The sequence below is a fragment of the Morus notabilis genome, unplaced genomic scaffold (assembly GCF_000414095.1).
Source record: "Morus notabilis unplaced genomic scaffold, ASM41409v2 Scaffold1514, whole genome shotgun sequence".
NCBI classification, from domain to species: Eukaryota; Viridiplantae; Streptophyta; class Magnoliopsida; order Rosales; family Moraceae; genus Morus; species Morus notabilis.
The window spans coordinates 12,179-20,740 of NW_010358901.1; positions in this window are offsets into that span (position 1 = coordinate 12,179).

Sequence of the window (8,562 nt, forward strand, 5' to 3'; positions counted from 1 at the left end):
TTCTCTTTGGAAACTCCTAATTTGTTTTATCAATTGAAAGAATCCTAATTTTCACTTGGTGTGTTCATCCCCCAAAAAGAAGTAAATAATTGAGAGAAAAAATAATAAAGAGATAAACTATTTGGCGGTTGGGAGAATAGCTTGGGGCATGTGGTTGTGAAGAGACAATTGTCCACCGCTTGGACTATTTGGAATTATTTGTCTCGGATTTGTGTTCTCATGATATCACTATTATATTATCGCTGTGTATATGATTAGGTGCACCCAATATTGGATGCAGTTGGCCAGAAGGCTTCTTTAATATAGCATATATATATATATGTATGTATATATATATATATATACATACACATACACACAGAGTAGGAACTGTTCTATGTCCGTATATAGAAAATTTATAATACGTGATACAAAATTATTCCTACTCATAAATTGAACTGTTAAAAATTAATTTAATGACTGAAATAAAATAGCAGTACCAAATATAAATTATGGTCTCTAGGCTCATATTCATTTTAGCTTATTAAGTTTGACTTTATAAATTTGTACATGTTCTGCCTGATAAGTAGTTGACAAAGTTAGATGTGTTGTGGCAAAACTTAGAGAAAGTTTAGAGGGCAGCTCTAAACTCAGCTAAGAGGTCTGTCTTTGATTTCTACCCAAAAGGGCCGAACTACTTCATTTTGCCTTTGGGATCTTTAATGTTTGACTCTCAAAAGTAAGGTGAGTAATTTAGGGCCTCTTTTTTTTAGTGCGAGCCTATAATTCTGATTTTGTTACTGTATTTTTTCTCATAAAAATTTAAATAAAAAAAATTATTGACAATACACAATAGGTCTCTCACAAAATTTGAGTTCCAAATTAAAATCACTTTTAAGCCAGAACTAAACATGCCATTATATTATTATGTTGTTTATGTTTCAAATAGCCGAATGAACAGGTTTAACATGCATATGGCTATTATCTTACAGATAAAAAATCAAACATAAATTTCAAATTTTAGTGGACGCATCCAATCATAAACTTTCTGCTAACGGTTCTCTCTCCAAAGTTTTTAATTCCTCATTTACAATTCCCTTTGGTGATTCTGTCGATTTCAGTAGTTTGATAAGATGTATCTAATATATTATGTGTTTCCTCGTGCAAGAGAAGAGAAGGAAATATATATCTAATTAGAGGGACCAGTATAGACTCCATTAATCTAACCCTTGGGAAATACAAACAACTATTCCTTTTTTTTTTGTTTTTTTTAATTTTTTTGAGAAAAGTCAGACAACCATTCTTACAATCTTGCTTTTCTCAAAAGATCGTTTTTGCGGAAATTGAATGACAACAGAGTGCACAAATGGCCAACTGTTACTCTAAAGGCATCAGGGATTTGAGTGGGATGGGATTTAGGAGAAATTACAGCTTCAATCTCGTATTGTATTAAAAAATCACCAATGTTACTAAAGCGATGTCACTTGACCAGCCATTCACCAACTGCTATTGAACTGCAAACGACATATCGTTTCGAGTACCATAACAAACTCTCAAATGTGAGCATGTCATTTTCGAGATAACAGGCCTACAAAATATCAGCATGTCATTATACAATATATTACGATGTAGGAAAGTTACTGTTCTTTGAATAGTGACTTTCCGATTTTGCCCCTCCTTTTTTGTGTTTAACATCTTTTAACACCCTCTGTGTCCCATATTGCTCTGTTTACCGTTTTACTCTCCGCCTCTTATTCATTCAGTTTATTTTCTTTGGGGTGTTTTCGTAATTTTAACTTTATTTCATCAGTGCATTTTTTTCTCCTTCTTCTCTCTCTCCCTTTCCGTGAAGCTTTTCTCTCTCTCTGCACTTTAAAATTGTTTTTGTTTTTTTTCTTTTCTTTTATTCTGCTGGTTTGTGTATTGCAGCTGTTCATTTCTCCCTCTTCTCCATCTGTCAAAAAAATTGCTTTAGTTTTTTGGTTTCTCTTTCTTCTTCGCGTTTCCTTTGAACTCCATTTTCTCTCTTCTCTCAATCGGTGTAATTCTTTCGTTTTTGTTTTGGTTTCATCGGTTTCTTTGTTTTTGTTTCTCTTTGCTTCGGTTTCGCTTCGTTTTTTCTTCTGTTTTTTTTATTCGCATCTCTTTTTTATTTTTTTATTTTTTGCTATATCTGTAACTTATGGTTTTTTCTCTTTCATTTCATTTTCGTTTCGTCTTAATTCTTTGGGGTTTTGTTTTGATATTTTTCTTTGTTTGTCTTATATATTTCTTTTGATTTGTTTTTCGTTTTGTCTTTTGATTTTTGTAAATTTAGATTTTTTTTTTGTTTTTAGTTAGTCTGATTTTTTTCTTCAGAAAAGTTTTTTCTTTTCGTCTTTTTTTTTTGTTCTTTTGTTCTTTTTTTGGAGAAAATTTTTCATGTTTCATGTTTTTTTGTTTTTTAATTGTCTACAAAAAATTCATTCTTTTCCCTTTTTCGAACAATTTTCTTCTCTTATGTTCTGGGTGCCTTTTCTTTTTCATTGTTAATTTTCATGTTTCATTGCAGTATTGGTTGTCGGTGCTTCGGTAGAAATCTGTTTTTTCTTTTTTCATTTTCCCCGATATTTGTTTTCTTTCTATTTACAGGATTTTGGTAGTTTGTTTTTAATATATCTATTGGTATAATTATCGATGGTATTTTTGGTTTATTATGGTGTTTTAATCTTATCTAAGATGTTATCGTGTTTGTATTTTTCTTTGACACGTTTTTTTTTCTGCTGTAATTCTTTGTGTTACAGTTTTCATTTTTTATTGTCTTTTGCTAATTGGTTTCGTTTGCACTGTTTTTCCGTTGTATTTATGCATTGTAACCCCTTTCATTTTTTTACTGTCTTTTGCTAAATGGTTTTGTTTGCTCTATTTTTCCCTGCTATTCATGCATTGTAACACCTGTTAATTGTTAATCATTGTAGCTTTTGATATATATATATATATATTTTTGCAAGATTTGTTATCGGATACTGGGCTCCATTCTGTTTTTTCGGTATGTAAATTATTTGTTCTGTTATATAGTTATTGTTTTTCATGTTCTTTCTGCTTCCATTCTCCGATTATAAAACTCCATTCGTTTCTGCCTTCTCTGTTTTCTTACTCTTTACAGATCTTAATAATAATAGAGTTCTATTATTTTGTTTACTCTTTTCTGGATTTTGGGTTCATCTGTTTATCTTCGTTTCCGCCTATTGTGTTGGTCTCTTTATTTCCTTCTGTCTTGGAGTTTTGGTTGTTTTGCTCCATCTGTTCTGTCCACCGTTAATCCTCGACTCAGGTATTTATCTCTTTATTTGTACATCTATTTATCTCTTTTTCATAAGGTTTCAGTTTTTCTCTGGTTATGATGATGCATTTTTTTTTCTTACTGTTGCTGTTTATCAATTATTTCTCAATACTCCCGTTCATTTCACTCATTTGAGTTTAGAATTCGAGTTTTGCTACAGTAAAAAGCTCTCACAAACAATCACATTTAATTTTTTTACTATAAAAAAAAGCTCTCACATAAAATCACATCTCAATTCGAATTAAAAACTCGAATCAGCGAACTAAACGGACCCTTAGTAATTTTTGTTGTTGCCCGACTTATCTAGGATTTATACCATTCTCTTTTTATTTTTCTTCCTATGTCTTGCCCTATCTGTTTGGATTTTGTTTTCTTTTTGTTTATGTTTTCTTCCATTTGGTGATGTTCCAGTTTATTCATATTGTGTACAAATCTTTTAATAACTTAGTTGGAAGCCAAAAACTTTGCTAACTCATATTGGAGTTATTATTGATATATCTTGGTAGCGACGAAAATAAGTACCTGAACCAACTTTTTCACATACAATTATTGGTTTCGCAACAACTTGATTTTTATTGTGGTGCTATTCTTGATTGGTGATTATTGTATGTTTCTCTATAATTCGTATCATGTGTGAAATGTCCATTATAAGTGATTTTCCTCATCTCTATATATGTGTCCTGCTTTGTTAAGTGATTGAATAGTTTCTAATTTTGATTTGAATCTGGTTTGTATACTGATTTTTGATTTTGTTTTAAATCACAAAACTGATTACTATCTAACTAATTTGTATTTTGGGTTTTTTTAACTGTATTTATTCACTTACAATTTTTTGAAAGAATGCGTAGATCCTCTTCTCAGTATGCATCAGTAAAAATTGTGTATCCAATTTTTTTCCTATATAGCAAATGTAATGTAATTAAAAATTTATGTTCATTTGTTTGTGATAACTTTGATTCTATTCTGTATTCATTAAATTAGTAGGAATTTCATTTTATTTCAATTAATTGTATCAGAGTTGGCGTGTTGTCCAAAGCTGTATTTGTAAACAAAAAAAAAAGGGAACAATTACTGTACAATTGATTATCGATTATTGCGGACTTTCTTGCACTAAATGTAAATAAATAAATATGTACATATATAAATAAATAAGTATGTATATTATTATTTATAGAAATATACATGTAAATAAATATGTACATGTGTTACAAGTTGATAACAACTTATAAATAAAGTTTTTATTATGTATCATATTTTGTAATACCTTTTAAATATCTTTTCTATATATATTTTTTTCAAAATAATTAACAACATAATTATCATTTTGTACATTTACTCATTTTAAATTCTATTAATTAAAAATATTCGTGTAACCGCATAAATAATCCACTAGTTCTATCTAGAAAGGGAAAAAGAATACCATTCTGAAAAAAAAAAAAAAAAAAAAAAAAAAAAAAAAAAACCCCCCCCCTTTTTTTTTTTAAAAAAAAGGGGGAAGCCAGCCGCTCTTTTCATTTCATAAATAGGAGGAAGCAATAAATTTTTTTCGTGGAAACATCATGTTTAAAATTAAACAAAACATGTCATATTTCTTGCATCACGACAAACTTCTAAGTTCTAAACTCTACTTTTTAAGGTTATCAAAAAAATTGTACTTACAATTTGATAAAATGGTATCAAATATTTCAAATTCATACTTACATTTTTGGTCGGAATCTTGCTTCTGATACTTTGTGGTTTCGGTGTGTTGGTTGTGTTGGTGGGATTTTGGTGGAAATTTGGGAGTTTTATCTCTCTTCCCTTCTGGATTCTTCTATTGTTTCTGTTTGCTGCTGATGGAAATTTGGGAGTTTTATCTCTCTTCCCTTCTAGATTCTTCTATTGTTTCTGTTTGCTGCTGATGCTTTATTGTTTCTGTTTGTGTTGGTTGTTTCTGTTTGTTTCTGGATCTTGCTTTATTGATCCTTAGTTATCTTTGTGGTTTAGGCAGTTTCCGGCTCTATTTCTTGATTGCGTTTTTTTTTCTTTGGCCGCTTTATCTAATACACTTTTTGTTTAGAGTTGTTTTTAATTTTTCCTCTTTTTTTCTCCCGGGGTTTTTTTGTCTACTGGTTTCTTTGTTGTAGTATTTTCTTTGTTAATGCTTGCTGCTAGGTTCAAATTTTTGGCGGGTTCCTTGTCCTCTCCTTTGATGAATTTATTTCTACAGGTACTCTATTTCTGCCAGTGAACCTTCTGTTGACTGATTCAATGGCGCGTATTGGTAATTTTTATTTTTTTTCCCTTCATTTATTGCATTGATGATCTGGTCTGCCTATAGTTGTCCTTTGTTTTTTTAGGTTGATGATTTGTTCTGCTTTTCTTACGGACTTATTAAATGAATCAGTGATTTTTTTCCTCTGTATTCTGAAATCTGGGCCATTCGTGTCGCATCTCGTATTCGTGTCGTGTTTTGATCGTTTTTTTTTAAATTTACAGTTAATTCGAATACGAACCGTGACACGAAATTTTTTAAAAACCGCAACATGAACACGACACGAAAATGAACCGTGACACGAAATTGACCCGTAAACCCGAAATTGACACGAAAATTGTATATTTTTATTTAGTTTTTTACATATTAGAAATAATTTAAAATTCATAACACACTAAAATATAATAACATCCATTGAAATTAAACAAATAATCAAATAAGATTTTGAGTATAACTATCATGACATCATAAGTTCATAATAAAATCATAAATATGTAATGAAAAATATATGTATTTTTTAATTTTTTACGAGTTTCGTGTCGTGTTTGGATTAGGCGGGTCTAACCTGAAATTGATCCGTGTTTTTCGTGTCAATTTCAGATCAACCTAATTCTGACCCGAGCATCTTTTTTCTCAACCCTAACCCGTGAAATTCATGTCATTTTCGAGTTGTGTTATCATGTCGTAACTCATATTGCCGGCCTTAATTCTTATCATACATAATCTAGAGTCCTTGGCGGTTTAAGGAAAAGAAAATATATATATTCCTATTTTTTCCCCTTTTTCTTATTTTTCTTGCTCCTGATTTTTCTTTTTTCTGAGGAAATTATTGTAAAATTATTTCTAGGGCTCTAGCAATATTCCAGAGATGTATGATGGCATTATTCACTGACATGGTAAAGAAGACTTTGGAAGTGTTTATGAATGATTTTTCCATCTTTGGTGTGATAAGTGCACGAATTTGCACTTTTAATATTCATAATTGTCAAATTATTTTATCAAATTTGTGATTTTAATTTCAAATATTCTTAAATCTAGAGGATTTAATTTTAATTAGATTTATTTTATTTTTCAGGTTTTTAAAGAAAATAATTGGATTTGTGCTAGTTTACCAAGCAAAACCCAAAAGTTAAGCCCAAGAAAAGCTCAATTCGGCCCAAAGCCCATCAACCGAGAAGCCGCAAGCCGAGCCAAGAAGCCGCGAGCCAACCCAGCGCCACGTGTCGACCACTGCCGCACCGCAGTCTGTGGGACCCAGCTGTCCCCGCGGATACGCGTGCTTGGCGCGCACGGATCCTCTCCCCGGGCGAGTCTCCTCCACGCGCGCGTCACCCGGATTTCCTCTTTCTTCTGCGTGGGTCCTGCGTTCTAGCTTCCCTCCAGCCAGGTCTCGCCACGCGTCCTAGTGGGGTCTAGCTGCTCCCCCGCGTACGTGCGCTTTGCACGCACGTTCCCTCCCCGTGCGAGTTCTCCTCCACGCGCGCGTCCAGTCTCCCTCCGCGTGGTCCAACTGTGCACCACGTCTCTCCTGCGCGCGAATCACGTTGCGACACGTGTCCCACTCTTCAGAAACGTGATGGTTTTTCTCCCTCGATTAAGCCTTGTAACTTCTTAATTAGGATCTAATTTTTAGCTTTTTAGCATTCTCAAAACTCTATAAATAAAGCTATTGTCAAGGTGATTAGGAGTTAGTTTTGAGGAGTCTAAATTCTCACACATTTTCTATTATTTTCTTGTTCTTACTCTCATACTTTCTTTTTAGAATTTTATGAAAATTATGTGCAAGTTAGGCTAGAGTATTTAGGTGAAGTTAGAGATGATCCTGTATGTGTAGTGAACTTATTTAGATTTTGATTCTCCAATGGTTTGTAAGTTTTATACATTTGAGTAAATAATTTTCTTTTATCATATTTTTTATTCTTATCAATATATTTTATTGTCAACTTTCATATAAATTTAGTCAAACTCTTTTTATGTGATTGTTGCATTATATTATATATTGATAGGTATTATTTTATGAGTAGTTTTTTACTACAATATTACTAACGGTATATTATCGCTCTTAGATTTCTCATAAGATAATTTTTCTTAATTCTAAACGTTAGAATTTTATTTACTTGAATACATTTTTAATTCATATGTTCTTCAAATATTTATTTTCCGATTGATTGTTTGGGATGTGAAACTTTCAATTGAGTCAATTTATGAATCAAAATCCAATTAGGTGAACAAAGCATATGGAGGATTCTCAAAGCTTTACCACTTTTTATTATTGAATTTTCTCCATTTTAAATTGTTCAAAAATCATCAAAAACACTCATTCTTTTTCTTTGTTTGATTGCTTATTTTCCTAACGCTTTTTATTTACTAGTCATTTATTGTTCAATTTAACACTTCCTCGTGGGATCGACCGTTCAAATTGTACTACAATTGACCGCTTATTTTTGTACACGTTTGGGCGTAATCAAATTTTAGCGCCGTTGCTGGGGAGGTGCGTCAACAAGATTGTTCAGTAGATAATTAGCCAAAAAAGTAGGTACTATTCATCTTTTATTTATTTATTTTTTGTTTCAAAAAAAAAAAAACTTTAGTTTTCGTGACTTGATTGTTAGTGTGTATATATATATATTTATAAAAAAAAAAAACTTTTGTTGCTCGTTCTCAAGTTCTTAATTTTAAAAGTGTATTCCTACTTTCTTACTTTTTTTTTTCACGTTCACACGTTCTTCAATTTTTTTTTTTGTTGTAGTCTTGTTAAAAAAAAAAAATTTTAAAAAAATCTCACACTTTTAGAATTGGTTTTATTCTTAATTTTTTTCTCTTTTTAATTTTAAAATTAATTGTTATTTGATTTTGTAATCTTTTATTTTTGGTAAATTAGGATTTTATTTTGTTTCCTCATATGTATATTTTAATTGTTGCCTTATTTAATTTTTCCTTTTATAGTTTCATTAACTCTTAGGATTATAACTAGGATTGTAATTAATTGACTAATTTAGATTCCTAA